The sequence below is a fragment of the Heptranchias perlo genome, unplaced genomic scaffold (genome assembly GCF_035084215.1).
Source record: "Heptranchias perlo isolate sHepPer1 unplaced genomic scaffold, sHepPer1.hap1 HAP1_SCAFFOLD_870, whole genome shotgun sequence".
NCBI lineage: Eukaryota > Metazoa > Chordata > Chondrichthyes > Hexanchiformes > Hexanchidae > Heptranchias > Heptranchias perlo.
In genome coordinates this window covers 23,682-47,806 of record NW_027139908.1, presented here as the reverse complement: position 1 = coordinate 47,806, position 24,125 = coordinate 23,682, and the positions used below count along the sequence as shown (strand labels likewise).

Sequence of the window (24,125 nt, the reverse complement as noted above, 5' to 3'; positions counted from 1 at the left end):
CTGTCTCCCCCTCTCTCTCACCTCCCCCCCTTCCCCCTTCCATCCTTCTTTCTCTCTCTCCCCCCCTTCCGTCTCTCTCTCTCTCATTCTCTCTCTCCCCTCGAACTCTTCTCTCTTTCCCTCCCTCTCTCTTTCCCTCCCTCTCACTCCCCCTCTCTGTCACTCCCCCTCTCTGTCACTCCCCCTCTGTTCTCTCTCTCCCCCTCCCCACCCTCCCACTCATTCTCTCTCTCTTTCCGCCCTCCCTCTCCCTCTCCATCTCCCTCTCTCACTCCCCCTCTCTCTCTCTCCCCGCTCCTTCTCTTCCTCTCCCTCCCTCTTCCCCTCTCCCCCCTCTCTCCCTCTCTCTCTCACTCTTCCCCTCTCCCCCTCCTCTCTCTCTCTCTCCCACTCTTCCCCTCTCCCCTCCTCTCTCTCTCCCTCACTCCCCTCTATCACACTCTTTCTCTCCCCTCCTCCCTCCCCTCCCCTCTCCCCTCCCCTCCCCTCCCCTCCCCTCTCCCCTCCCCTCCCCTCTCCCCTCCCCTCTTCCCCTCCCCTCCCCTCTCCCCTCTCCCCTCCTCGTCTCTCTCTCCCACTCTTCCCCTCTCCCCTCCTCTCTCTCTCCCTCACCTCCCTCTATCACACTCTTTTCTCCCCTCCTCCCTCCCTCCCTCCCCTCTCCCTCCCCTCGCCCCTCCCCTCTCCCCTCCCCACCCCTCTCCCCTCCCCTCTCCCCTCCCCTCCCTCTCCCCTCTCGCCCTCCCCTCTCCTCTCTCTCTCCCTCACTCTCGCCCTCTATCAACACTCTTTCTCCCCTCCTCCCTCCCTCTCTCTCACTCTTCCCCTCTCCCCTCCCCCCTCCTCTCCTCTCTCTCCTCACCACCTTCTCTCTCTCTCTCTCCCACCCCTCTTCCCTCTATCTCACTCTCTCTCCCTCCCTCCCTCTCTCTCACTCTTTCCCTCTCCCACCCTCTCTCCCCCTCTCTCCCTCACTCTCAGCCTCTATCTCACTCTTCTCTCCCCTCCTCCCTCCCTCTCTCTCACTCTTCCCCTCTCCTCTCCCTCCCCACCTCCTCTCCTCTCGTCCTCTCCTCCTCTCTCTCTCCACCCTCTCTCCCTCTATCTCACTCTCCTCTCCCTCCCTCCTCACTCTCACCCTCCCTCTCCCCTCCTCCCTCCCTCTCACTCTTCCCCTCTCACCTCCTCCCTCTCTCTCACTCTTCCCCTCTCACTCCCTCCCTCCCTCTCACTCTTCCCCTCCTCCCTCTCTCCCTCCCTCTCACTCTTCCCCTCCTCCCTCTCTCCCTCCCTCTCACTCTTCCCCTCCTCCCTCTCTCTCACTCTTCCCCACTCCCCTCCTCCCTCTCTCTCACTCTTCTCTCCCTCGCTCCCCCTCTCTCACTCTTCCCCTCTCCCCTCCTCCCTCTCTCTCACTCTTCCCCTCTCACTCCCTCCCTCCCTCTCACTCTTCCCCTCCTCCCTCTCTCCCTCCCTCTCACTCTTCCCCTCCTCCCTCTCTCTCACTCTTCCCCTCTCCCCTCCTCCCTCTCTCTCACTCTTCTCTCCCTCCCTCCCCCTCTCTCACTCTTCCCCTCTCCCCTCCTCCCTCTCTCTCACTCTTCCCCTCTCACTCCCTCCCTCCCTCTCACTCTTCCCCTCTCACTCCCTCCCTCCCTCTCACTCTTCCCCTCTCACTCCCTCCCTCCCTCTCACTCTTCCCCTCCTCCCTCTCTCCCTCCCTCTCACTCTTCCCCTCCTCCCTCTCTCTCACTCTTCCCCTCTCCCCTCCTCCCTCTCTCTCACTCTTCTCTCCCTCCCTCCCCCTCTCTCACTCTTCCCCTCTCCCCTCCTCTCTCTCTCTCTCACTCTCTCCCTCTCTCTCTCTCTCACTCTCTCACTCTTCCCCTCTCCCCTCCTCTCTCTCTCTCCCCTCACTCTCCTCTCTCTCTCCCACCCTCTCTCCCTCTCTCTCTCTCTCCCACCCTCTCTCCCTCTATCTCACTCTTCTCTCCCCTCCTCCCTCCCTCTCTCTCACTCTTCCCCTCTCCCCTCCTCCCTCTCTCTCACTCTTCTCTCCCCTCCTCCCTCTCTCTCACTCTTCTCTCCCCTCCTCCCTCTCTCTCACTCTTCTCTCCCTCCCTCCCCCTCTCTCACTCTTCCCCTCTCCCCTCCTCTCTCTCTCTCTCCCTCACTCTCCTCTCTCTCCCTCACTCTCCCACCCTCTCTCCCTCTCTCTCTCTCTCTCTCTTCCCCTCTCCCCCTCTCTATAACCTCCCCTCTCCCCCTCCTCTCTCTCTCTCACTCTCCCCGTCTCCCAGCGGACGTGTGGCTCTCTGCTCAGGAGGATTTGACTGATCGTACCTCCATCGTAATTCGGGACCTCCCGACGGGTGAGAAACTCCATTTCCGAGTGAGAGCCATGAACAAGGCAGGAGCAAGTGGAGCAGTCACACTGGCCCAGCCCGTCACTATCCGAGAGATTGTCCGTGAGTATCAGGGCCCAGAGGCAGGCCTGTCACTCTTAGAGTCCTCTCCAAACCCCAGTTTACAGTTTAACAGAAACACAGATACCCAGACCGAGCGATAGTCCCACAGTCCCCAGTACAAGAAACACAGCCAATGAATAAACACATACAGCCGTCTACAGACGGTCTGCATCTGTGCACTCCTGCTCTCCTCTCACTCTGTGCGACTACTCTCTCACACTCACTCACTCTGTCCTACTCTCTCTCTCACTCTTTGCTACTCTCTCTCTCTCTCTCACTCTTTGCGACTCTCTCTCACTCACACTGTGCTACTCTCTCACTCTGTGCTACTCTTTCTCACTCACTCTGTACTACTCTCTCTCACTCACTCTGTACTACTCTCTCTCACTCACTCTGTACTACTCTCTCTCACTCACTCTGTACTACTCTCTCTCACTCACTCTGTACTACTCTCTCTCACTCACTCTGTACTACTCTCTCTCACTCACTCTGTACTACTCTCTCTCACTCACTCTGTACTACTCTCTCTCACTCACTCTGTACTACTCTCTCTCACTCACTCTGTACTACTCTCACTCACTCTGTACTACTCTCTCTCACTCACTCTGTACTACTCTCTCTCACTCACTCTGTACTACTCTCTCTCACTCTCACTCACTCTGTACTACTCTCTCACTCACTCTGTACTACTCTCTCACTCACTCTGTACTACTCTCTCACTCACTCTGTACTACTCTCTCTCACTCACTCTGTACTACTCTCACTCACTCACTCTGTACTACTCTCACTCACTCTGTGCTACTCTTTCTCACTCACTCTGTACTACTCTCTCACTCACTCTGTACTACTCTCTCTCACTCACTCTGTACTACTCTCTCTCACTCACTCTGTACTACTCTCTCTCACTCACTCTGTACTACTCTCTCACTCACTCTGTACTACTCTCTCACTCACTCTGTACTACTCTCTCACTCACTCTGTACTACTCTCTCTCACTCACTCTGTACTACTCTCACTCACTCTGTGCTACTCTTTCTCACTCACTCTGTACTACTCTCTCACTCACTCTGTACTACTCTCTCACTCACTCTGGACTACTCTCTCACTCACTCTGTACTACTCTCTCTCACTCACTCTGTACTACTCTCTCTCACTCACTCTGTACTACTCTCACTCACTCTGTACCACTCTCTCACTCACTCTGTACTACTCTCTCACTCACTCTGTACTACTCTCTCACTCACTCTGTACTACTCTCTCACTCACTCTGTACTACTCTCTCACTCACTCTGTACTACTCTCTCACTCACTCTGTACTACTCTCTCTCACTCACTCTGTACTACTCTCACTCACTCTGTACTACTCTCTCTCACTCACTCTGTACTACTCTCTCACTCACTCTGTACTACTCTCTCACTCACTCTGTACTACTCTCTCACTCACTCTGTACTACTCTCTCTCACTCACTCTGTACTACTCTCTCACTCACTCTGTACTACTCTCTCACTCACTCTGTACTACTCTCTCACTCACTCTGTACTACTCTCTCACTCACTCTGTACTACTCTCTCACTCACTCTGTACTACTCTCTCACTCACTCTGTACTACTCTCTCACTCACTCTGTACTACTCTCTCACTCACTCTGTACTACTCTCTCACTCACTCTGTACTACTCTCTCACTCACTCTGTACTACTCTCTCACTCACTCTGTACTACTCTCTCACTCTGTACTACTTTCTCACTCACTCTGTGCTAATCTCTCACTCACTCTGTACTACTCTCTCTCACTCACTCTGTACTACTCTCTCACTCACTCTGTACTACTCTCTCTCACTCACTCTGTACTACTCTCTCTCACTCACTCTGTACTATTCTCTCTCACTCACTCTGTACTACTCTCTCTCACTCACTCTGTACTACTCTCTCTCACTCACTCTGTACTACTCTCTCTCACTCACTCTGTACTACTCTCTCTCACTCACTCTGTACTACTCTTTCTCACTCACTCTGTACTACTCTCTCTCACTCACTCTGTACTACTCTCTCTCACTCACTCTGTACTTATCTCTCTCACTCACTCTGTACTACTCTCTCACTCACTCTGTACTACTCTCTCTCACTCACTCTGTACTACTCTCACTCACTCACTCTGCACTACTCTCACTCACTCACTCTGTACTACTCTCACTCACTCTGTGCTACTCTCTCACTCACTCTGTACTACTCTCTCATTCACTCTGTGCTACTCTTTCTCACTCACTCTGTGCTACTCTCTCTCACTCACTCTGTACTACTCTCTCACTCACTCTGTACTACTCTCACTCACTCTGTGCTACTCTCACTCACTCTGTGCTACTCTCTCTCACTCACTCTGTACTACTCTCTCTCACTCACTCTGTACTACTCTCTCTCACTCACTCTGTACTACTCTCACTCACTCTGTGCTACTCTCACTCACTCACTCTGTACTACTCTCACTCACTCTGTGCTACTCTCTCTCACTCACTCTGTGCTACTCTCTCTCACTCACTCTGTACTACTCTCTCTCACTCACTCTGTACTACTCTCACTCACTCACTCTGTACTACTCTCACTCACTCTGTGCTACTCTCTCTCACTCACTCTGTACTACTCTCTCTCACTCACTCTGTATTACTACTCTCTCACTCACTCTGTACTACTACTCTCTCACTCACTCTACTACTCTCTCTCACTCACTCTGTACTACTCTCTCTCTCTCACTCTGTACTACTCTCTCTCTCTCACTCTGTACTACTCTCTCTCTCTCTCACTCTGTACTACTCTCTCTCTTTCACTCAGTACTACTCTCTCACTCACTCTGTGCTACTCTCTCACTCACTCTGTGCTACTCTCTCACTCACTCACTCAGTACTACTCTCTCACTCACTCACTCTGTACTACTCTCTCTCACTCACTCTGTACTACTCTCTCTCACTCACTCTGTACTACTCTCTCTCACTCACTCTGTACTACTCTCTCTCACTCACTCTGTACTACTCTCTCTCACTCACTCTGTACTACTCTCTCTCACTCACTCTGTACTACTCTCACTCACTCTGTACTACTCTCACTCACTCTGTGCTACTCTCTCACTCACTCTGTACTACTCTCTCACTCACTCTGTGCTACTCTTTCTCACTCACTCTGTGCTACTCTCTCTCACTCACTCTGTGCTACTCTCTCTCACTCACTCTGTACTACTCTCTCACTCACTCTGTACTACTCTCACTCACTCTGTGCTACTCTCTCTCACTCACTCTGTACTACTCTCTCTCACTCACTCTGTACTACTCTCTCTCACTCACTCTGTACTACTCTCACTCACTCTGTGCTACTCTCACTCACTCACTCTGTACTACTCTCACTCACTCTGTGCTACTCTCTCTCACTCACTCTGTGCTACTCTCTCTCACTCACTCTGTACTACTCTCTCTCACTCACTCTGTACTACTCTCTCTCACTCACTCTGTACTACTCTCACTCACTCTGTGCTACTCTCTCTCACTCACTCTGTACTACTCTCTCTCACTCACTCTGTAATACTACTCTCTCACTCACTCTGTACGACTACTCTCTCACTCACTCTGTGCTACTCTCTCACTCACTCACTCAGTACTACTCTCTCACTCACTCACTCAGTACTACTCTCTCACTCACTCTGTACTACTCTCTCTCACTCACTCTGTACTACTCTCTCTCACTCACTCTGTACTACTCTCTCTCACTCACTCTGTACTACTCTCTCTCACTCACTCTGTGCTACTCTCTCTCACTCACTCTGTGCTACTCTCTCTCACTCACTCTGTAATACTACTCTCTCACTCACTCTGTACTACTACTCTCTCACTCACTCTACTACTCTCACTCACTCACTCTGTACTACTCTCACTCACTCTGTGCTACTCTCTCACTCACTCTGTACTACTCTCTCACTCACTCTGTGCTACTCTTTCTCACTCACTCTGTGCTACTCTCTCTCACTCACTCTGTGCTACTCTCTCTCACTCACTCTGTACTACTCTCACTCACTCTGTGCTACTCTCACTCACTCTGTGCTACTCTCTCTCACTCACTCTGTACTACTCTCTCTCACTCACTCTGTACTACTCTCTCTCACTCACTCTGTACTACTCTCTCTCACTCACTCTGTACTACTCTCACTCACTCACTCTGTACTACTCTCACTCACTCTGTGCTACTCTCTCTCACTCACTCTGTGCTACTCTCTCACTCACTCTGTGCTACTCTCTCACTCACTCACTCAGTACGACTCTCTCACTCACTCACTCAGTACTACTCTCTCACTCACTCTGTACTACTCTCTCTCACTCACTCTGTACTACTCTCTCTCACTCACTCTGTACTACTCTCTCTCACTCACTCTGTACTACTCTCTCTCACTCACTCTGTACTACTCTCTCTCACTCACTCTGTACTACTCTCTCTCACTCACTCTGTACTACTCTCTCTCACTCACTCTGTACTACTCTCTCTCACTCACTCTGTACTACTCTCTCTCACTCACTCTGTACTACTCTCTCTCACTCACTCTGTACTACTCTCTCTCACTCACTCTGTACTACTCTCTCTCACTCACTCTGTACTACTCTCTCACTCACTCTGTACTACTCTCTCACTCACTCTGTACTACTCTCTCACTCACTCTGTACTACTCTCTCTCACTCACTCTGTACTACTCTCACTCACTCTGTGCTACTCTTTCTCACTCACTCTGTACTACTCTCTCACTCACTCTGTACTACTCTCTCACTCACTCTGTACTACTCTCTCTCACTCACTCTGCACTATTCTCTCTCACTCACTCTGTACTACTCTCTCTCACTCACTCTGTACTACTCTCTCTCACTCACTCTGTACTACTCTCTCTCACTCACTCTGTACTACTCTCTCTCACTCACTCTGTACTACTCTCTCTCACTCACTCTGTACTACTCTCTCTCACTCACTCTGTACTACTCTCTCTCACTCACTCTGTACTACTCTCTCTCACTCACTCTGTACTACTCTCTCTCACTCACTCTGTACTTATCTCTCTCACTCACTCTGTACTACTCTCTCTCACTCACTCTGTACTACTCTCTCTCACTCACTCTGTACTACTCTCACTCACTCACTCTGTACTACTCTCACTCACTCACTCTGTACAACTCTCACTCACTCTGTGCTACTCTCTCATTCACTCTGTGCTACTCTTTCTCACTCACTCTGTGCTACTCTCTCTCACTCACTCTGTACTACTCTCTCACTCACTCTGTACTACTCTCACTCACTCTGTGCTACTCTCACTCACTCTGTGCTACTCTCTCTCACTCACTCTGTACTACTCTCTCTCACTCACTCTGTACTACTCTCTCTCACTCACTCTGTACTACTCTCACTCACTCTGTGCTACTCTCACTCACTCACTCTGTACTACTCTCACTCACTCTGTGCTACTCTCTCTCACTCACTCTGTGCTACTCTCTCTCACTCACTCTGTACTACTCTCTCTCACTCACTCTGTACTACTCTCTCTCACTCACTCTGTACTACTCTCACTCACTCTGTGCTACTCTCTCTCACTCACTCTGTACTACTCTCTCTCACTCACTCTGTAATACTACTCTCTCACTCACTCTGTACTACTACTCTCTCACTCACTCTACTACTCTCTCTCACTCACTCTGTACTACTCTCTCTCTCTCACTCTGTACTACTCTCTCACTCACTCTGTGCTACTCTCTCACTCACTCTGTGCTACTCTCTCACTCACTCACTCAGTACTACTCTCTCACTCACTCACTCTGTACTACTCTCTCTCACTCACTCTGTACTACTCTCTCTCACTCACTCTGTACTACTCTCTCTCACTCACTCTGTACTACTCTCTCTCACTCACTCTGTACTACTCTCTCTCACTCACTCTGTACTACTCTCTCTCACTCACTCTGTACTACTCTCTCTCACTCACTCTGTACTACTCTCACTCACTCTGTACTACTCTCACTCACTCTGTGCTACTCTCTCACTCACTCTGTACTACTCTCTCACTCACTCTGTGCTACTCTTTCTCACTCACTCTGTGCTACTCTCTCTCACTCACTCTGTACTACTCTCTCACTCACTCTGTACGACTCTCACTCACTCTGTGCTACTCTCACTCACTCTGTGCTACTCTCTCTCACTCACTCTGTACTACTCTCTCTCACTCACTCTGTACTACTCTCACTCACTCTGTGCTACTCTCACTCACTCACTCTGTACTACTCTCACTCACTCACTCTGTACTACTCTCACTCACTCTGTGCTACTCTCTCTCACTCACTCTGTACTACTCTCTCTCACTCACTCTGTACTACTCTCTCTCACTCACTCTGTACTACTCTCTCTCACTCACTCTGTACTACTCTCTCACTCACTCTGTACTACTCTCTCTCACTCACTCTGTACTACTCTCTCTCACTCACTCTGTACTACTCTATCTCACTCACTCTGTACTACTCTCTCTCACTCACTCTGTACTACTCTCACTCACTCTGTGCTACTCTCACTCACTCACTCTGTACTACTCTCACTCACTCTGTGCTACTCTCTCTCACTCACTCTGTGCTACTCTCTCTCACTCACTCTGTGCTACTCTCTCTCACTCACTCTGTACTACTCTCTCTCACTCACTCTGTACTACTCTCACTCACTCTGTGCTACTCTCTCTCACTCACTCTGTACTACTCTCTCTCACTCACTCTGTAATACTACTCTCTCACTCACTCTGTACTACTACTCTCTCACTCACTCTACTACTCTCTCTCACTCACTCTGTACTACTCTCTCTCTCTCACTCAGTACTACTCTCTCACTCACTCTGTGCTACTCTCTCACTCACTCTGTGCTACTCTCTCACTCACTCTGTGCTACTCTCTCACTCACTCACTCAGTACTACTCTCTCACTCACTCACTCTGTACTACTCTCTCTCACTCACTCTGTACTACTCTCTCTCACTCACTCTGTACTACTCTCTCTCACTCACTCTGTACTACTCTCTCTCACTCACTCTGTACTACTCTCTCTCACTCACTCTGTACTACTCTCTCTCACTCACTCTGTACTACTCTCTCTCACTCACTCTGTACTACTCTCTCTCACTCACTCTGTACTACTCTCACTCACTCTGTACTACTCTCACTCACTCTGTGCTACTCTCTCACTCACTCTGTACTACTCTCTCACTCACTCTGTGCTACTCTTTCTCACTCACTCTGTGCTACTCTCTCTCACTCACTCTGTACTACTCTCTCACTCACTCTGTACTACTCTCACTCACTCTGTGCTACTCTCACTCACTCTGTGCTACTCTCTCTCACTCACTCTGTACTACTCTCTCTCACTCACTCTGTACTACTCTCTCTCACTCACTCTGTACTACTCTCACTCACTCTGTGCTACTCTCACTCACTCACTCTGTACTACTCTCACTCACTCTGTGCTACTCTCTCTCACTCACTCTGTGCTACTCTCTCTCACTCACTCTGTACTACTCTCTCTCACTCACTCTGTACTACTCTCTCTCACTCACTCTGTACTACTCTCACTCACTCTGTGCTACTCTCTCTCACTCACTCTGTACTACTCTCTCTCACTCACTCTGTAATACTACTCTCTCACTCACTCTGTACGACGACTCTCTCACTCACTCTACTACTCTCTCTCACTCACTCTGTACTACTCTCTCTCTCTCACTCTGTACTACTCTCTCTCTCTCACTCTGTACTACTCTCTCTCTCTCACTCTGTACTACTCTCTCTCTTTCACTCTGTACTACTCTCTCACTCACTCTGTGCTACTCTCTCACTCACTCACTCAGTACTACTCTCTCACTCACTCACTCAGTACTACTCTCTCACTCACTCTGTACTACTCTCTCTCACTCACTCTGTACTACTCTCTCTCACTCACTCTGTACTACTCTCTCTCACTCACTCTGTACTACTCTCTCTCACTCACTCTGTGCTACTCTCTCTCACTCACTCTGTGCTACTCTCTCTCACTCACTCTGTAATACTACTCTCTCACTCACTCTGTACTACTACTCTCTCACTCACTCTACTACTCTCACTCACTCACTCTGTACTACTCTCACTCACTCTGTGCTACTCTCTCACTCACTCTGTACTACTCTCTCACTCACTCTGTGCTACTCTTTCTCACTCACTCTGTGCTACTCTCTCTCACTCACTCTGTACTACTCTCACTCACTCTGTGCTACTCTCTCTCACTCACTCTGTACTACTCTCTCTCACTCACTCTGTACTACTCTCTCTCACTCACTCTGTACTACTCTCACTCACTCTGTGCTACTCTCACTCACTCACTCTGTGCTACTCTCTCTCACTCACTCTGTGCTACTCTCTCTCACTCACTCTGTACTACTCTCTCTCACTCACTCTGTACTACTCTCTCTCACTCACTCTGTACTACTCTCACTCACTCTGTGCTACTCTCTCTCACTCACTCTGTACTACTCTCTCTCACTCACTCTGTAATACTACTCTCTCACTCACTCTGTACTACTACTCTCTCACTCACTCTGTACTACTACTCTCTCACTCACTCTACTACTCTCTCTCACTCACTCTGTACTACTCTCTCTCTCTCACTCTGTACTACTCTCTCTCTCTCACTCTGTACTACTCTCTCTCTCTCACTCTGTACTACTCTCTCTCTCTCACTCTGTACTACTCTCTCTCTTTCACTCAGTACTACTCTCTCACTCACTCTGTGCTACTCTCTCACTCACTCTGTGCTACTCTCTCACTCACTCACTCAGTACTACTCTCTCACTCACTCACTCAGTACTACTCTCTCACTCACTCTGTACTACTCTCTCTCACTCACTCTGTACTACTCTCTCTCACTCACTCTGTACTACTCTCTCTCACTCACTCTGTACTACTCTCTCTCACTCACTCTGTACTACTCTCTCTCACTCACTCTGTACTACTCTCTCTCACTCACTCTGTACTACTCTCTCTCACTCACTCTGTACTACTCTCTCTCACTCACTCTGTGCTACTCTCTCTCACTCACTCTGTGCTACTCTCTCTCACTCACTCTGTAATACTACTCTCTCACTCACTCTGTACTACTACTCTCTCACTCACTCTACTACTCTCTCTCACTCACTCTGTACTACTCTCTCTCTCTCACTCTGTACTACTCTCTCTCTTTCACTCAGTACTACTCTCTCACTCACTCTGTGCTACTCTCTCTCACTCACTCTGTACTACTCTCTCTCACTCACTCTGTACTACTCTCTCTCACTCACTCTGTACTACTCTCTCTCACTCACTCTGTACTACTCTCTCTCACTCACTCTGTACTACTCTCTCACTCACTCTGTACTACTCTCTCTCACTCACTCTGTACTACTCTCTCACTCACTCTGTACTACTCTCTCTCACTCACTCTGTACTACTCTCTCTCACTCACTCTGTACTATTCTCTCTCACTCACTCTGTACTACTCTCTCTCACTCACTCTGTACTACTCTCTCTCACTCACTCTGTACTACTCTCTCTCACTCACTCTGTACTACTCTCTCTCACTCACTCTGTACTACTCTCTCTCACTCACTCTGTACTACTCTCTCTCACTCACTCTGTACTACTCTCTCTCACTCACTCTGTACTACTCTCTCTCACTCACTCTGTACTACTCTCTCTCACTCACTCTGTACTACTCTCTCTCACTCACTCTGTACTACTCTCTCTCACTCACTCTGTACTACTCTCTCACTCACTCTGTACTACTCTCTCTCACTCACTCTGTACTACTCTCACTCACTCACTCTGTACTACTCTCACTCACTCACTCTGTACTACTCTCACTCACTCTGTGCTTCTCTCACTCACTCTGTGCTACTCTTTCTCACTCACTCTGTGCTACTCTCTCTCACTCACTCTGTACTACTCTCTCTCACTCACTCTGTAATACTACTCTCTCACTCACTCTGTACTACTACTCTCTCACTCACTCTGTACTACTACTCTCTCACTCACTCTACTACTCTCTCTCACTCACTCTGTACTACTCTCTCTCTCTCACTCTGTACTACTCTCTCTCTCTCACTCTGTACTACTCTCTCTCTCTCACTCTGTACTACTCTCTCTCTCTCACTCTGTACTACTCTCTCTCTTTCACTCAGTACTACTCTCTCACTCACTCTGTGCTACTCTCTCACTCACTCTGTGCTACTCTCTCACTCACTCACTCAGTACTACTCTCTCACTCACTCACTCAGTACTACTCTCTCACTCACTCTGTACTACTCTCTCTCACTCACTCTGTACTACTCTCTCTCACTCACTCTGTACTACTCTCTCTCACTCACTCTGTACTACTCTCTCTCACTCACTCTGTACTACTCTCTCTCACTCACTCTGTACTACTCTCTCTCACTCACTCTGTACTACTCTCTCTCACTCACTCTGTGCTACTCTCTCTCACTCACTCTGTGCTACTCTCTCTCACTCACTCTGTAATACTACTCTCTCACTCACTCTGTGCTACTCTCTCTCACTCACTCTGTGCTGCTCTCTCTCACTCACTCTGTACTACTCTCTCTCACTCACTCTGTACTACTCTCTCTCACTCACTCTGTACTACTCTCTCTCACTCACTCTGTACTACTCTCTCTCACTCACTCTGTAATACTACTCTCTCACTCACTCTGTACTACTACTCTCTCACTCACTCTACTACTCTCTCTCACTCTGTACTACTCTCTCTCTCTCACTCTGCACTACTCTCTCTCTCTCACTCTGTACTACTCTCTCTCTCTCACTCTGTACTACTCTCTCTCTTTCACTCAGTACTACTCTCTCACTCACTCTGTGCTACTCTCTCACTCACTCTGTGCTACTCTCTCACTCACTCACTCAGTACTACTCTCTCACTCACTCACTCAGTACTACTCTCTCACTCACTCTGTACTACTCTCTCTCACTCACTCTGTACTACTCTCTCTCACTCACTCTGTACTACTCTCTCTCACTCACTCTGTACTACTCTCTCTCACTCACTCTGTACTACTCTCTCTCACTCACTCTGTGCTACTCTCTCTCACTCACTCTGTGCTACTCTCTCTCACTCACTCTGTAATACTACTCTCTCACTCACTCTGTACTACTACTCTCTCACTCACTCTACTACTCTCTCTCACTCACTCTGTACTACTCTCTCTCTCTCACTCTGTACTACTCTCTCTCTTTCACTCAGTACTACTCTCTCACTCACTCTGTGCTGCTCTCTCTCACTCACTCTGTGCTACTCTCTCACTCACTCTGTGCTGCTCTCTCACTCACTCACTCAGTACTACTCTCTCACTCACTCACTCAGTACTACTCTCTCACTCACTCTGTACTACTCTCTCTCACTCACTCTGTACTACTCTCTCTCACTCACTCTGTACTACTCTCTCTCACTCACTCTGTACTACTCTCTCTCACTCACTCTGTACTACTCTCTCTCACTCACTCTGTACTACTCTCTCTCACTCACTCTGTACTACTCTCTCTCACTCTGTACTACTCTCTCTCACTCACTCTACTACTCTCTCTCACTCACTCTGTACTACTCTCTCTCACTCACTCTGTACTACTCTCTCTCACTCACTCTGTACTACTCTCTCTCACTCACTCTGTACTACTCTCACTCACTCACTCTGTACTACTCTCACTCACTCACTCTGTACTACTCTCACTCACTCTGTGCTACTCTCTCACTCACTCTGTACTACTCTCTCACTCACTCTGTGCTACTCTTTCTCACTCACTCTGTGCTACTCTCTCACTCACTCTGTACTACTCTCTCACTCACTCTGTACTACTCTCTCACTCACTCTGTACTACTCTCACTCACTCTGTGCTACTCTCACTCACTCTGTGCTACTCTCTCTCACTCACTCTGTACTACTCTCTCTCACTCACTCTGTACTACTCTCTCTCACTCACTCTGTACTACTCTCACTCACTCTGTGCTACTCTCACTCACTCACTCTGTACTACTCTCACTCACTCTGTGCTACTCTCTCTCACTCACTCTGTGCTACTCTCTCTCACTCACTCTGTACTACTCTCTCTCACTCACTCTGTGCTACTCTCTCTCACTCACTCTGTGCTACTCTCTCTCACTCACTCTGTAATACTACTCTCTCACTCTGTGCTACTCTCTCTCACTCACTCTGTGCTACTCTCACTCACTCACTCTGTACTACTCTCACTCACTCTGTGCTACTCTCTCTCACTCACTCTGTGCTACTCTCTCTCACTCACTCTGTACTACTCTCTCTCACTCACTCTGTGCTACTCTCTCTCACTCACTCTGTGCTACTCTCTCTCACTCACTCTGTAATACTACTCTCTCACTCACTCTGTACTACTACTCTCTCACTCACTCTACTACTCTCTCTCACTCACTCTGTACTACTCTCTCTCTCTCAATCTGTACTACTCTCTCTCTTTCACTCAGTACTACTCTCTCACTCACTCTGTGCTACTCTCTCACTCACTCTGTGCTACTCTCTCACTCACTCACTCAGTACTACTCTCTCACTCACTCACTCTGTACTACTCTCTCTCACTCACTCTGTACTACTCTCTCTCACTACTCTCTCACTCACTCTGTGCTACTCTCTCACTCACTCACTCAGTACTACTCTCTCACTCACTCACTCTGTACTACTCTCTCTCACTCACTCTGTACTACTCTCTCTCACTCACTCTGTGCTACTCTCTCTCACTCACTCTGTACTACTCTCTCACTCACTCTGTACTACTCTCACTCACTCTGTGCTACTCTCACTCACTCTGTGCTACTCTCACTCACTCTGTGCTACTCTCTCTCACTCACTCTGTACTACTCTCTCTCACTCACTCTGTACTACTCTCTCTCACTCACTCTGTACTACTCTCACTCACTCTGTGCTACTCTCACTCACTCACTCTGTACTACTCTCACTCACTCTGTGCTACTCTCTCTCACTCACTCTGTGCTACTCTCTCTCACTCACTCTGTACTACTCTCTCTCACTCACTCTGTACTACTCTCTCTCACTCACTCTGTACTACTCTCACTCACTCTGTGCTACTCTCTCTCACTCACTCTGTACTACTCTCTCTCACTCACTCTGTAATACTACTCTCTCACTCACTCTGTACGACTACTCTCTCACTCACTCTACTACTCTCTCTCACTCACTCTGTACTACTCTCTCTCTCTCACTCTGTACTACTCTCTCTCTCTCACTCTGTACTACTCTCTCTCTCTCACTCTGTACTACTCTCTCTCTTTCACTCAGTACTACTCTCTCACTCACTCTGTGCTACTCTCTCACTCACTCTGTGCTCCTCTCTCACTCACTCACTCAGTACTACTCTCTCACTCACTCACTCAGTACTACTCTCTCACTCACTCTGTACTACTCTCTCTCACTCACTCTGTACTACTCTCTCTCACTCACTCTGTACTACTCTCTCTCACTCACTCTGTACTACTCTCTCTCACTCACTCTGTGCTACTCTCTCTCACTCACTCTGTGCTACTCTCTCTCACTCACTCTGTAATACTACTCTCTCACTCACTCTGTACTACGACTCTCTCACTCACTCTACTACTCTCACTCACTCACTCTGTACTACTCTCACTCACTCTGTGCTACTCTCTCACTCACTCTGTACTACTCTCTCACTCACTCTGTGCTACTCTTTCTCACTCACTCTGTGCTACTCTCTCTCACTCACTCTGTGCTACTCTCTCTCACTCACTCTGTACTACTCTCACTCACTCTGTGCTACTCTCACTCACTCTGTGCTACTCTCTCTCACTCACTCTGTACTACTCTCTCTCACTCACTCTGTACTACTCTCTCTCACTCACTCTGTACTACTCTCTCTCACTCACTCTGTACTACTCTCACTCACTCTGTGCTACTCTCACTCACTCACTCTGTACTACTCTCACTCACTCTGTGCTACTCTCTCTCACTCACTCTGTGCTACTCTCTCTCACTCACTCTGTACTACTCTCTCTCACTCACTCTGTACTACTCTCTCTCACTCACTCTGTACTACTCTCACTCACTCTGTGCTACTCTCTCTCACTCACTCTGTACTACTCTCTCTCACTCACTCTGTAATACTACTCTCTCACTCACTCTGTACTACTACTCTCTCACTCACTCTACTAATCTCTCTCACTCACTCTGTACTACTCTCTCTCTCTCACTCTGTACTACTCTCTCTCTCTCACTCTGTACTACTCTCTCTCTCTCACTCTGTACTACTCTCTCTCTCTCACTCTGTACTACTCTCTCTCTTTCACTCAGTACTACTCTCTCACTCACTCTGTGCTACTCTCTCACTCACTCTGTGCTTCTCTCACTCACTCACTCAGTACTACTCTCTCACTCACTCACTCAGTACTACTCTCTCACTCACTCTGTACTACTCTCTCTCACTCACTCTGTACTACTCTCTCTCACTCACTCTGTACTACTCTCTCTCACTCACTCTGTACTACTCTCTCTCACTCACTCTGTACTACTCTCTCTCACTCACTCTGTACTACTCTCTCTCACTCACTCTGTACTACTCTCTCTCACTCACTCTGTGCTACTCTCTCTCACTCACTCTGTGCTACTCTCTCTCACTCACTCTGTAATACTACTCTCTCACTCACTCTGTACTACTACTCTCTCACTCACTCTACTACTCTCTCTCACTCACTCTGTACTACTCTCTCTCTCTCACTCTGTACTACTCTCTCTCTTTCACTCAGTACTACTCTCTCACTCACTCTGTGCTACTCTCTCTCACTCACTCTGTGCTACTCTCTCACTCACTCTGTGCTACTCTCTCACTCACTCACTCAGTACTACTCTCTCACTCACTCACTCAGTACTACTCTCTCACTCACTCTGTACTACTCTCTCTCACTCACTCTGTACTACTCTCTCTCACTCACTCTGTACTACTCTCTCTCACTCACTCTGTACTACTCTCTCTCACTCACTCTGTACTACTCTCTCTCTCACTCTGTACTACTCTCTCTCACTCACTCTGTACTACTCTCTCACTCACTCTGTACTACTCTCTCTCACTCACTCTGTACTACTCTCTCACTCACTCTGTACTACTCTCTCTCACTCACTCTGTACTACTCTCTCTCACTCACTCTGTACTATTCTCTCTCACTCACTCTGTACTACTCTCTCTCACTCACTCTGTACTACTCTCTCTCACTCACTCTGTACTACTCTCTCTCACTCACTCTGTACTACTCTCTCTCACTCACTCTGTACTACTCTCTCTCACTCACTCTGTACTACTCTCTCTCACTCACTCTGTACTACTCTCTCTCACTCACTCTGTACTACTCTCTCTCACTCACTCTGTACTACTCTCTCACTCACTCTGTACTACTCTCTCTCACTCACTCTGTACTACTCTCTCTCACTCACTCTGTACTACTCTCACTCACTCACTCTGTACTACTCTCACTCACTCACTCTGTACTACTCTCACTCACTCTGTGCTACTCTCTCACTCACTCTGTACTACTCTCTCACTCACTCTGTGCTACTCTTTCTCACTCACTCTGTGCTACTCTCTCTCACTCACTCTGTACTACTCTCTCACTCACTCTGTACTACTCTCACTCACTCTGTGCTACTCTCTCTCACTCACTCTGTACTACTCTCTCTCACTCACTCTGTACTACTCTCTCTCACTCACTCTGTACTACTCTCACTCACTCTGTGCTACTCTCACTCACTCACTCTGTACTACTCTCACTCACTCTGTGCTACTCTCTCTCACTCACTCTGTGCTGCTCTCTCTCACTCACTCTGTACTACTCTCTCTCACTCACTCTGTACTACTCTCTCTCACTCACTCTGTACTACTCTCTCTCACTCACTCTGTACTACTCTCTCTCACTCACTCTGTAATACTACTCTCTCACTCACTCTGTACTAGTACTCTCTCACTCACTCTACTGCTCTCTCTCACTCACTCTGTACTACTCTCTCTCTCTCACTCTGTACTACTCTCTCTCTCTCACTCTGTACTACTCTCTCTCTCTCACTCTGTACTACTCTCTCTCTTTCACTCAGTACTACTCTCTCACTCACTCTGTGCTACTCTCTCACTCACTCTGTGCTACTCTCTCACTCACTCACTCAGTACTACTCTCTCACTCACTCACTCAGTACTACTCTCTCACTCACTCTGTACTACTCTCTCTCACTCACTCTGTACTACTCTCTCTCACTCACTCTGTACTACTCTCTCTCACTCACTCTGTACTACTCTCTCTCACTCACTCTGTACTACTCTCTCTCACTCACTCTGTACTACTCTCTCTCACTCACTCTGTACTACTCTCTCTCACTCACTCTGTACTACTCTCTCTCACTCACTCTGTACTACTCTCTCTCACTCACTCTGTACTACTCTCTCTCACTCACTCTGTGCTACTCTCTCTCACTCACTCTGTACTACTCTCTCTCACTCACTCTGTACTACTCTCTCTCACTCACTCTGTACTACTCTCTCTCACTCACTCTGTACTACTCTCTCACTCACTCTGTACTACTCTCTCTCACTCACTCTGTACTACTCTCACTCACTCACTCTGTACTACTCTCACTCACTCACTCTGTACTACTCTCACTCACTCTGTGCTACTCTCTCACTCACTCTGTACTACTCTCTCACTCACTCTGTGCTACTCTTTCTCACTCACTCTGTGCTACTCTCTCTCACTCACTCTGTACTACTCTCTCACTCACTCTGTACTACTCTCACTCACTCTGTGCTACTCTCTCTCACTCACTCTGTACTACTCTCTCTCACTCACTCTGTACTACTCTCTCTCACTCACTCTGTACTACTCTCTCTCTTTCACTCAGTACTACTCTCTCACTCACTCTGTGCTACTCTCTCTCACTCACTCTGTGCTACTCTCTCACTCACTCTGTGCTACTCTCTCACTCACTCACTCAGTACTACTCTCTCACTCACTCACTCAGTACTACTCTCTCACTCACTCTGTACTACTCTCTCTCACTCACTCTGTACTACTCTCTCTCACTCACTCTGTACTACTCTCTCTCACTCACTCTGTACTACTCTCTCTCACTCACTCTGTACTACTCTCTCTCACTCACTCTGTACTACTCTCTCTCACTCTGTACTACTCTCTCTCACTCACTCTACTACTCTCTCTCACTCACTCTGTACTACTCTCTCTCACTCACTCTGTACTACTCTCTCTCACTCACTCTGTACTACTCTCTCTCACTCACTCTGTACTACTCTCACTCACTCACTCTGTACTACTCTCACTCACTCACTCTGTACTACTCTCACTCACTCTGTGCTACTCTCTCACTCACTCTGTACTACTCTCTCACTCACTCTGTGCTACTCTTTCTCACTCACTCTGTGCTACTCTCTCACTCACTCTGTACTACTCTCTCACTCACTCTGTACTACTCTCTCTCTTTCACTCAGTACTACTCTCTCACTCACTCTGTGCTACTCTCTCACTCACTCTGTGCTACTCTCTCACTCACTCACTCAGTACTACTCTCTCACTCACTCACTCAGTACTACTCTCTCACTCACTCTGTACTACTCTCTCTCACTCACTCTGTACTACTCTCTCTCACTCACTCTGTACTACTCTCTCTCACTCACTCTGTACTACTCTCTCTCACTCACTCTGTACTACTCTCTCTCACTCACTCTGTACTACTCTCTCTCACTCACTCTGTACTACTCTCTCTCACTCACTCTGTGCTACTCTCTCTCACTCACTCTGTGCTACTCTCTCTCACTCACTCTGTAATACTACTCTCTCACTCACTCTGTACTACTACTCTCTCACTCACTCTACTACTCTCTCTCACTCACTCTGTACTACTCTCTCTCTCTCACTCTGTACTACTCTCTCTCTTTCACTCAGTACTACTCTCTCACTCACTCTGTGCTACTCTCTCTCACTCACTCTGTGCTACTCTCTCACTCACTCTGTGCTACTCTCTCACTCACTCACTCAGTACTACTCTCTCACTCACTCACTCAGTACTACTCTCTCACTCACTCTGTACTACTCTCTCTCACTCACTCTGTACTACTCTCTCTCACTCACTCTGTACTACTCTCTCTCACTCACTCTGTACTACTCTCTCTCACTCACTCTGTACTACTCTCTCTCACTCACTCTGTACTACTCTCTCTCACTCACTCTGTACTACTCTCTCACTCACTCTGTACTACTCTCTCTCACTCACTCTGTACTACTCTCTCACTCACTCTGTACTACTCTCTCTCACTCACTCTGTACGACTCTCTCTCACTCACTCTGTACTATTCTCTCTCACTCACTCTGTACTACTCTCTCTCACTCACTCTGTACTACTCTCTCTCACTCACTCTGTACTACTCTCTCTCACTCACTCTGTACTACTCTCTCTCACTCACTCTGTACTACTCTCTCTCACTCACTCTGTACTACTCTCTCTCACTCACTCTGTACTACTCTCTCTCACTCACTCTGTACTACTCTCTCTCACTCACTCTGTACTACTCTCTCACTCACTCTGTACTACTCTCTCTCACTCACTCTGTACTACTCTCACTCACTCACTCTGTACTACTCTCACTCACTCACTCTGTACTACTCTCACTCACTCTGTGCTACTCTCTCACTCACTCTGTACTACTCTCTCACTCACTCTGTGCTACTCTTTCTCACTCACTCTGTGCTACTCTCTCTCACTCACTCTGTACTACTCTCTCACTCACTCTGTACTACTCTCACTCACTCTGTGCTACTCTCTCTCACTCACTCTGTACTACTCTCTCTCACTCACTCTGTACTACTCTCTCTCACTCACTCTGTACTACTCTCACTCACTCTGTGCTACTCTCACTCACTCACTCTGTACTACTCTCACTCACTCTGTGCTACTCTCTCTCACTCACTCTGTGCTGCTCTCTCTCACTCACTCTGTACTACTCTCTCTCACTCACTCTGTACTACTCTCTCTCACTCACTCTGTACTACTCTCTCTCACTCACTCTGTACTACTCTCTCTCACTCACTCTGTAATACTACTCTCTCACTCACTCTGTACTACTACTCTCTCACTCACTCTACTACTCTCTCTCACTCACTCTGTACTACTCTCTCTCTCTCACTCTGTACTACTCTCTCTCTCTCACTCTGTACTACTCTCTCTCTCTCACTCTGTACTACTCTCTCTCTTTCACTCAGTACTACTCTCTCACTCACTCTGTGCTACTCTCTCACTCACTCTGTGCTACTCTCTCACTCACTCACTCAGTACTACTCTCTCACTCACTCACTCAGTACTACTCTCTCACTCACTCTGTACTACTCTCTCTCACTCACTCTGTACTACTCTCTCTCACTCACTCTGTACTACTCTCTCTCACTCACTCTGTACTACTCTCTCTCACTCACTCTGTACTACTCTCTCTCACTCACTCTGTACTACTCTCTCTCACTCACTCTGTACTACTCTCTCTCACTCACTCTGTACTACTCTCTCTCACTCACTCTGTACTACTCTCTCTCACTCACTCTGTACTACTCTCTCTCACTCACTCTGTGCTACTCTCTCTCACTCACTCTGTGCTACTCTCTCTCACTCACTCTGTAATACTACTCTCTCACTCACTCTGTACTACTACTCTCTCACTCACTCTACTACTCTCTCTCACTCACTCTGTACTACTCTCTCTCTCTCACTCTGTACTACTCTCTCTCTTTCACTCAGTACTACTCTCTCACTCACTCTGTGCTACTCTCTCTCACTCACTCTGTGCTACTCTCTCACTCACTCTGTGCTACTCTCTCACTCACTCACTCAGTACTACTCTCTCACTCACTCACTCAGTACTACTCTCTCACTCACTCTGTACTACTCTCTCTCACTCACTCTGTACTACTCTCTCTCACTCACTCTGTACTACTCTCTCTCACTCACTCTGTACTACTCTCTCTCACTCACTCTGTACTACTCTCTCTCACTCACTCTGTACTACTCTCTCTCACTCACTCTGTACTACTCTCTCTCACTCTGTACTACTCTCTCTCACTCACTCTACTACTCTCTCTCACTCACTCTGTACTACTCTCTCTCACTCACTCTGTACTACTCTCTCTCACTCACTCTGTACTACTCTCACTCACTCACTCTGTACTACTCTCACTCACTCACTCTGTACTACTCTCACTCACTCTGTGCTACTCTCTCACTCACTCTGTACTACTCTCTCACTCACTCTGTGCTACTCTTTCTCACTCACTCTGTGCTACTCTCTCACTCACTCTGTACTACTCTCTCACTCACTCTGTACTACTCTCTCACTCACTCTGTACTACTCTCACTCACTCTGTGCTACTCTCACTCACTCTGTGCTTCTCTCTCTCACTCACTCTGTACTACTCTCTCTCACTCACTCTGTACTACTCTCTCTCACTCACTCTGTACTACTCTCACTCACTCTGTGCTACTCTCACTCACTCTGTACTACTCTCACTCACTCTGTGCTACTCTCTCTCACTCACTCTGTACTACTCTCTCTCACTCACTCTGTGCTACTCTCTCACTCACTCACTCAGTACTACTCTCTCACTCACTCACTCAGTACTACTCTCTCACTCACTCTGTACTACTCTCTCTCACTCACTCTGTACTACTCTCTCTCACTCACTCTGTACTACTCTCTCTCACTCACTCTGTACTACTCTCTCTCACTCACTCTGTACTACTCTCTCTCACTCACTCTGTACTACTCTCTCTCACTCACTCTGTGCTACTCTCTCTCACTCACTCTGTGCTACTCTCTCTCACTCACTCTGTAATACTACTCTCTCACTCACTCTGTACTACTACTCTCTCACTCACTCTACTACTCTCTCTCACTCACTCTGTACTACTCTCTCTCTCTCACTCTGTACTACTCTCTCTCTTTCACTCAGTACTACTCTCTCACTCACTCTGTACTACTCTCTCTCACTCACTCTGTGCTACTCTCTCACTCACTCACTCAGTACTACTCTCTCACTCACTCACTCAGTACTACTCTCTCACTCACTCTGTACTACTCTCTCTCACTCACTCTGTACTACTCTCTCTCACTCACTCTGTACTACTCTCTCTCACTCACTCTGTACTACTCTCTCTCACTCACTCTGTACTACTCTCTCTCACTCACTCTGTACTACTCTCTCTCACTCACTCTGTACTACTCTCTCACTCACTCTGTACTACTCTCTCACTCACTCTGTACTACTCTCTCACTCACTCTGTACTACTCTCTCTCACTCACTCTGTACTACTCTCTCTCACTCACTCTGTACTATTCTCTCTCACTCACTCTGTACTACTCTCTCTCACTCACTCTGTACTACTCTCTCTCACTCACTCTGTACTACTCTCTCTCACTCACTCTGTACTACTCTCTCTCACTCACTCTGTACTACTCTCTCTCACTCACTCTGTACTACTCTCTCTCACTCACTCTGTACTACTCTCTC

At 47.9% G+C, this 24,125-nt stretch overlaps 1 pseudogene; it reads left to right on the top strand.

The window, feature by feature from the left end:
* Positions 1 to 24,125, top strand: part of LOC137319585 (myosin-binding protein C, cardiac-type-like) — a 52,034-nt pseudogene that overhangs the window by 9,841 nt on the left and 18,068 nt on the right.